Here is an 8,611-nt window from a genome sequence, read left to right on the forward strand (position 1 = left end):
ATACCAGCAGTGAACAAGTGGAATTTAAAATTAAAAATACAGGGGCCAGCCTGGTGGCACAGCAGTTAGGTTTGCGCGCTCCGCTTCCGTGGCCCGGGGTTTGCTGGTTTGGATCCTGGGTGAGGACCTACTCACCGCTCATCAAGCCATGCTGAGGTGGCGTCCCACATGGAGCAGCTAGAAGTATGTACAACTATGACATGCAACTATCTACTGGGGCTTTGGGGAGAAAAAAGGAGGAAGATTGGCAACAGATGTTAGCTCAGGGCCAATCTTCCTCAAAAAAAAAAAGTAAAATTAAAAATACAATATCATTTACATAGCACCCTAAAAATGAAATATTTAGGTATAAGTCTAACAAAATATGTATAAGATCTATATAAGGAAAACTACAAAACTCTGATGAAAAAAATCAAAAAAGAACTAAATAAATGGAAAGATATTCCATGTTCATGGATAGGAAGACTCAATATCGTCAAGATGTCAGTTATTACCAACTTATCCATAGATTCAACACAATCCCAATCCAAATTGCAGCAAGTTATTTTTTGGATGTCAACAAACTGATTCTAAAGTTTATATGAAAAAGCAAAAGACCTAGAATAGCCAACACAATATTGAAGGAGAAGAACAAAGTCATAGGACTGACACTACCTGACTTCAAGACTTACTATAAACCTACAGTAATCAAGACAGTGTGGTATTGCAAAAGAAGAGACAAACAGATCAATGGAACAGATTAGAGAGCCCAGAAATAGACCCATATAAATATAGTCAACTGATTTTTGACAAAGCAGCAAAGACAATTCAATGGAACAAAGATAGTCTTTTCAACAAATGGTGCTGGGACAACTGGACATCCACATGCAAAAACCTGAATCTAGACACAGACTATACTCTTCACAAAAATTAGCTCAAAATGGATCACAGACCTAAATGTAAAATGCAAAACTATAAAACTCCTAGAAGATAACATAGGAGAAAATCTAGGTGACCTTGGGAATGGCAATGGCTTTTTAGATACATCAAAGGCACAATCCATGAAAGAAATAATTGATAAGCTGGATTTCATTAACATTGAAAACTTCTGCTCTGAGAAAGACGCTGTCAAGAGAATGAGAAGACAAGCTATAGACCAGAGAAAATATTTGCAAAAGACACATCTGATAAAGGACTATTATCCAAAGTATACAAAGAACTCCTAAAAGTCAACAATAAGAAAACAAGCAATCCAATTTAAAAATGGGCAAAGACCTGAACAGACACCTCACCAAAGAGCATGGCAAATAAGCATAGGAAAAGATGCTGGACATCATATGTCCTCAGTAAACTGCAAATTAAAACAACAATGAGGTACCACTACGCACCTACTAGAATGACCTAAATCCAGAACACTGACAACACCACACGCTGGGGCGGATGTGGAGCACCAGGAACTCTCATTCACTGCTGGTGGGAATACAAAATGGTACAGCCATTTTGGGAGACAGTTTGGCAGTTTCTTACAAAACTAGATATACTCTTACCATATGATCCAGCAACCACGCTCCTTGGTATTTACCTAAAGAAGTTGAAAATTTATGTCCCCATAAAAACCTGCACACGGATGTTTATAGCAGTTTTATCGGTCATTGCCAAAACTTGAAAGCAACCAAGATATCTTTCAGCAGGTGAATAGATAAACTGTGGTACATACATACAAAGGAATATTACTCAGCACTAAAAAGAAATGAGCTACCAAACCATGAAAAGACGTGGAGGAACCTCCAAGGCACATTATTGCCAAGTGAAAGAAGGCAATCTGGAGGCTACATACTGTCTGATTCTACCACCTCCACGGAAGCGTGGAGAGGTTGGGGACCCGGGGGCCGCTCCTTGAGAGAAAACCAGGCAAGTTCCCAGTCCCGGGGCTTCCGTCTGCGGTTACCGTGCGCCTTATTTCTCCACGGCATCACTTTAAAGATTTTATTTATTCATTTTTTTTCCCCCAAAGCCCCAGTAGATAGCTGTATGTCATAGGTTCACATCCTTCTAGTTGCTGTATGTGGGACTCGGCCTCGCGTTGGATGGAGAAGCGGTGCCCCGGGGCACGCCCGGGATCCGAACCCCGGGCCACCAGCATCGGAGCGCGCGCACTTAACCACCAAGCCACGGAGCCGGCCCCCACGGCATCACTTTAAAAAACCTACTGCTAATTATATATTTTCTATTTTAGCCTCCAAGGACAAAATTCACTTGTTTCCCTTTCTGTTTAGACAGAAGGATTCCCATCTCCCTCCAGGATAGCTGACAGGCCCCAATGCTCTTGGAAACAACAGCGCTTGATAACAACAGGAGAGAATTACCACGGAGTCTAGGGGGCTGAAGGGCAACAGAAGCTCCCCCACCGCGGGCGGGGAGACGCGGAGCCCGGGCGGCGCCCGGCTGTGCCAGGGTTAATCCCCGGGCGCGAGCGATTTCCCGCGTCCGAGTCTGCGGGGTGTGGCGTCCAGGCGACACCTGCCGCGATCTCGGCGTGCGTCCTCCCTGAGAACACGCCCTGACCCTTGAGATTTAAGACAAATCGCGTGACTGCATCACGCTTGACAGAACCGCAGGGACCCCCCGCTTGGATTCTGGTGGATGTGGCCGCTGCTTGTTTGCATGCAAATCACCCACAATGCTCTAGCAGGGCTGCCTGGAGCTCCTTTAATTCCATTGAAGAGAGAAAGGCGTTTTTCTTACCAGTTCATATGTTTAATGTTTTTATTCTTAAGCTATATGTTTATATATGAGGCGTACCTTTATACATTAAAAATAAACCGTGCTATAACTAATTACCGTAAGTATAGAGGACATGGAACTTTGGAGTCTTATATAAGTGTCAGTGTAGCCGTATGTTCTGGCTGGTCCGAGTGCAGTGGTGTTTACAATTAATTGATCACAGCCAGTTACAGATTTCTTTGTTCCTTCTCCACTCCCACTGCTTCACTTGACCAGCCTTTTGCTGCGTGGAGGAAAAGGAAAGTTCTTTTTTTTCTTTTTCTGTAGGACAGCCAAGTACTAGGTTCTGCCTGACGGTTTTTTTAAACAAACCGAAGAACGCATGGTGCAAGACCAGCTGCCAGCGAAGATGACCAGTGGACAGCAGCCGATTCAGCGTTTATGAGCCTGCATGGACCGTGCTGAAAAGGGAGGTTCCCTTGTCTCCGGATTGTTCCTTGAGAAGAGGGAGAGCCAAAGGTTTAGGGGACGAGGGAATGAATCAGGTATCAGGCACCTCCCGATCACAGTGTCAGGCGCGAAGAAGAAAGGGAGCAAGGGGCAGCATACTGTAGTGGAACGAGCACAAGTTTGCAAGTTCAAAGCAAGCTTCTATTTCACTCTACAAACAAAGCAAACACTTTACATATCCGTGTGTAAGCTTGTCTGTGTTCACAGAAAGCACGGAGAAGGTGAGGAAGGAAATCCCACAGCTCTTATTGCAGAGCAGAAGGGCCGCTTTACTGCGTTCTGAGAGGTGGGCACACTGCGGTGCACGCCCACGCATTCCTCAGACTCCGGAGTTGGTGGTGTTGGCTTCAGCCCTGGCTCCACCAAGCTTAGGAAAACAAAGATTTTGGTATCGAAGAAAATCCCCTTTCTCTTCTCAAATGCCAGGCTTTTGCAAATCAAGATTATTTTGGCTTCTAATTATGGCGTGTTCAATGATAGCAGGACATATGCAATAGTTGGGATACACTAATACTAAAAATTATTTGTGCTAATCTGAAATTCAAATTTGACTAGACATCTTGTATTTTTATCTGGCAACCCTCTCTTAGTCATATAAGCCTTAGGAAAAAACTGACTCCAAACTCTTTTCCTTCCTGAATTATTGTGTTGCCCTGGACTAGCCTCATTGTTGCCTTGGCCATTCATTATTGCTTTGCAGTTATTGTTATCTGGTGACGGATATTCTGGAGATAGGACGCACATATCATCAAGACTGGTGGGACTGTGCAGTCACCTAACCGGTGGCACAAGATTTTCCTCGGTCAGAGAAACTGACTCTGCTCTCAAGTTACTTCGTTTCTTAGTGTCCATGTTCACGTGTATTCCACCACCAACTACTTACATTTCCCTCTTGCTCTCTCTCATTTTATTATCTATTTTTTCTTTTTTTTTTTTTTTTTTTGCAATATGTCCATTCACTGGGACACCACTGGCTTTGTTGCCATTGTTTCATTATCGGTTATTCATCGTGCAGCAGCAGAGGGAACTGTTGGAGAAGAAAGGTTATTCTGGCCCTGCAAGTAATGCACCCTGGCTGGCCTTGAGCTTGCCCTCGTGATCTCCCAGAACCTCTGTGTCTTCATTTGTAAAATGGTAATGTCTGCCATGCTAACCTGAGTTGTAAAGAATATTAAGTGAAATATAGAATAGGAAAACACTTTGCACCTTATGCAATACAAACATAAGGGTTTTCTTTGGCAAATATAGAACACTGACTGTGGCCAATAGACCGTTATTCTCTCACACTATCGCTTTTCACCATTATTCCTCAGATAACGATAGTCCTGTGTTAACTGCTGGTGTATGATCATAGCATCATCAATTGGCTTGAACGATCCACTATAATTAAGGTGGTTTGCCTTCTAAGGTATATCTATCACCGAGGGAGCAGTGAGGTGTCCAGGAAAGGGTGTGAGGTCTGGATTGAGAACACCCACAGGGAGCCCTTGGTCTTTCTCAGACCTGGCTTCCTGAGGATGCTGCCCCAAACACCGCCTTACCTCTTTGTGGGGTCACCTAGGACTAAACAAGATGATAGTCTTGGAAGCACTGGGGAAATCCAGTGAGCTCTTAAGTTGCCTTGGGTTGCCTGCACCTATGAGGACAAACCAAATAGATTCCTTTATCAGACACACGTTTGTGGCAGTCACACGGTACCACACCTTGCTTCCGACGCTGTTAGGAATTTCCACCTCCGTCTAGCAATGGGACTCTAGTTTCAGATGAGGAGGCAGCTGAATGGCTTTCTTAAGGTTACACAGGAATGCAAGGGCAGACCCAGGATGAGAAAGTGGCCCTGAGGCCCCCCTGGGCATCCCACAATACACTCTGCCCTTCTCCTGCCTTCTTCTCTATTTTCAGACTCTTGGACTTGGTTTTTCTTCCTCCAAAATACTTTCTCTTTGAGAATATTCATATCTCTATCTTCAAAACTTAACAGGATTGTTGACTTTGAAATGTCTCCTAATTTTGTTTATTAAGTGCTGTATCATCAAATATTAGTCTTTCATTCTACTGATATTCAAAACATTTAAAAATCCTTACATATCTTCAAAGACTCTTCCTTTTGTTTTTTCTGCAAATGACTTAAAGAATGTAGAAATTAAATAAAACCCCACTTTATTAGAAAGTGCGAAAAATAAAAGACTTATTCACCCCCACCCCATTGCCTTTCCTTGATCTCTTGGAACATATACTATCTTTACCAGTTCTATTTGATTTTTGATTTTTTTTTTCTTTTTTAGTCTGTAATGTGTTTCCCCATATTCATTGTAAGCTCCCAGAGGGAAAGGGCCATATTTAAAATTTGTTTGTATTCCCAGATCTTATCTCAACGATACAAAAACAGTAGTACTAATTGGTAGTGTTGACTTTCAAAAAATTTAAATTAAGATAAAAACAAGAACAACAATGTACTTAATTCCTAGAGGGGGGCAGCTCTGCAAAAGACTAGTCAAGTGCAGTAGTGAGAAGGGGGGAAAGAGTAGAACAAGGAGTTCGATCTGTAACTGACTGTGAACAATCAATTGAAATAACTCACTACTTTCGGACCAGCCAACAACTGGGTCTGCTGCTTCAAATATTTAAAGCTCAAGTATTTGTTCATTTTTACGTTATACCGATTTTCAATTATAGTTTATAAACGACTACATTCACGGTATCAATGACATGCATCCTCTAAGAATTCTCCAGAGCACCTATTTATCAATAGATGGCACAAATGTGTTTAACAACAAGAATCAGAAGCGATGCTGAGCATCCTGGGAAAGAGACATGCAAAATTAGCATCTCATCACTGGGGCGTCTCTCCACAAGTCCTGTTTGTCTGCAGTGGCTCAGCAGGCACAGGGTCTGGGAGAGCTGCCCAATCAGCACTGACCTCCTTTGTCTATTTACACGTGACTCGGGACAGCTCTGCGAGGTCTGGAGAAAACTGCGAGCTGGGGCAGATCAAGTCTCGAGCTTCCCCACATCTGTAAACCCCGGCAGAGCTCCACACCGTGGAAGCAGCTGCTCTCCGGTCTTGGCAGAGTGCGTTCCCTTCAGAGGGCAGAGGTGCCTCCCCATTGGTCAAGATCCTCGTCCTCGTCCTTAAACTCCAACTAATACAAAACAGAAAGCACCCCAGGAACGGAAGGAGGCAGCATCTGAAACACCCACACATCCTGGATGCTTCTGAGGACTTCAGAATTTTAAAGGAGCAAAGACAGAAGCCGAAGGTCAGAAGCAAAGATGATTGAATGGATGTAAGTGGAACAGATTTCTGTCAAGGCGTCAAAGAGGCGAAGCTCAGCAAGCCCCGAAGTTTCCCCCCCGTGCAAAGACTAGCAAAAGGACGGCAGGGATGCGTATGCAGCAGCAAGGACACGGAGATTCCGAGGCAGGCGGTAGAGGGGCAGCAGAGTTCTCAGCTCCCTGTTGCTCCTGAAGAAGGGCAGACCCACCTCTACGAGTGCAGGTCAGGGGAGCACGAGGGGGGCAGCTGCCCCTTTGTGGGTTCAAATCTCCAAGCCCAGACAAAACATGCCTCTCGGTACCCCCAGCTGATGTGAAAGCAGGGTCGCGGACTGTCCGATTCCTCTTGGTGCCTGGCACAGAGCAGGAGCTCAATAAATATGTTGAGAGAATAAAGAGTGAATGAATGAGATTAAGGAGAATTAACAATCCCAGAAAACTAGACATAGGAAAATGTCCTCATGTCATCCTAATAAATGAGAGTAAGAGTTTCATAAATTACAATCCCTAACGTGTTGAGGCTTTGGTATAGCAATATTCTAGAATAAATTATTAAGGAGGTGGATGTATATTGGGAGCCAGTTTGAAATTAACAAGAAAAAGTCACACACCAAAATAGTTCATTTGCTTTTTAATTGCACTGCTTGTTTGACTAAATTGTTTACCTCTCTTATTCTGCCTTTGTGTGGGCTGGAGGTGGTCTAGTTCAGGGGGCTGGATGTAAACTCAACAACCAGCCCCAGAGGCTGCTGATGGGGATTGATGCCATCCTGGGAGACGGGGTCTCTGGTGCTGAGCCATGGGGCTGTTCCTTGGCCAGACCCTGTCTCACCTGTTTTCATCAACCACATGAATGAAGACACCTAAGTTGGCTAATCAAATTTATTGATGACACAGTAGGTCACATGCTGTGAGAATCAGGAAGGCACCAGAGATTAACAGCATGAGCTCATATCATATTATCTGGGCTTGAGTCCTAGTTTTCACCACCTGCTAGCTGTGTCTTTGGACAAGTCGCTTACCTTGCTTGAGCCTCAGTTTCTCCATCTATAAAACAGGCATAATCAGAGTCTCTATCTTTTTGGAGGTTGGGAAGATTAAATGAGAAGCCATGTAGAGAGTTTAGCCTGGCACATAGGAAGTCCTGTAAGCAAGTTAGCTCTCAAGGTTCAGAAACACTTTCCCTGGCTGAACAGACACAAACTAACAAGAAATGAACAGATACAAACTAACAAGACAATAGACACAAATGAACAGAGCTGAAGTTTCCCTTTTCAGTTAAAAACAAAAACAGAAACATCTGAGCAGGTACCAGATAGAACGTCACAAAATAAAAATGCAAATACTAGTGTAGTTACACAGAAGGTGGCTGCCACTGTCCCTCTGAGGTGTGCTCTGGTCAGGTGGTACCCAGAGCCCAGGGGTCAGTTTTAAACATGACACTGGCAAACGAGAGTACTCAGGGGAAGGTGGCAGAGGTGGTGACATACACTCCTCACACTTTCTTGATTTTGCAAACATGCTTTCAACTAAGAGTTTGGTGGTTCCTCAAAGAGTTAAACAGAGTTACCACACAACCCAGCAATTCTACCCCTAGGTATATACCCCAAAGAGTTGCAAGCAGCTCCTCAGACAAATCCATGTACACCCATGTTCATAGCAGCACTTTTCACAGTGGCCAAAATGTGGAAACAATCAAGTGTCCATCAAAGCATGAATGGATAAACAAAATGTGCTACGTCCATACAATGGAATATTATTCAGCCATAAAAAGGAATAACATACTGATACGTGCTACTACATGGATGAACCTTGAAAACATTAAGCTAAGTGAAAGAAACTAGACACAGAAGGTCACAGCGTGTGTGATTCCATTTATACGAGATGTCCAGAATAAGTAACTCCATAGAGACAATGCAGATTGGTGGTTGGGGGCTGGGGGAGTGATTGCTTAACGGATGCAATGGAGTTTCCTTTTGGGGTGAATAAAGTGTTCTGGAACTAGATAGAGGTGGCGGTTGCACAACACTGTGAATATACTAAATGCCACTGAATTGTACACTTAAAATGATTAATTCTGTTATGTAAATTCTACCTCAATTTTAAAAAATGCTTTCAACCA

This window comes from Ceratotherium simum, chromosome 1 (assembly GCF_057802395.1).
Source record: "Ceratotherium simum simum isolate JZ-2026a chromosome 1, ASM5780239v1, whole genome shotgun sequence".
NCBI lineage: Eukaryota > Metazoa > Chordata > Mammalia > Perissodactyla > Rhinocerotidae > Ceratotherium > Ceratotherium simum.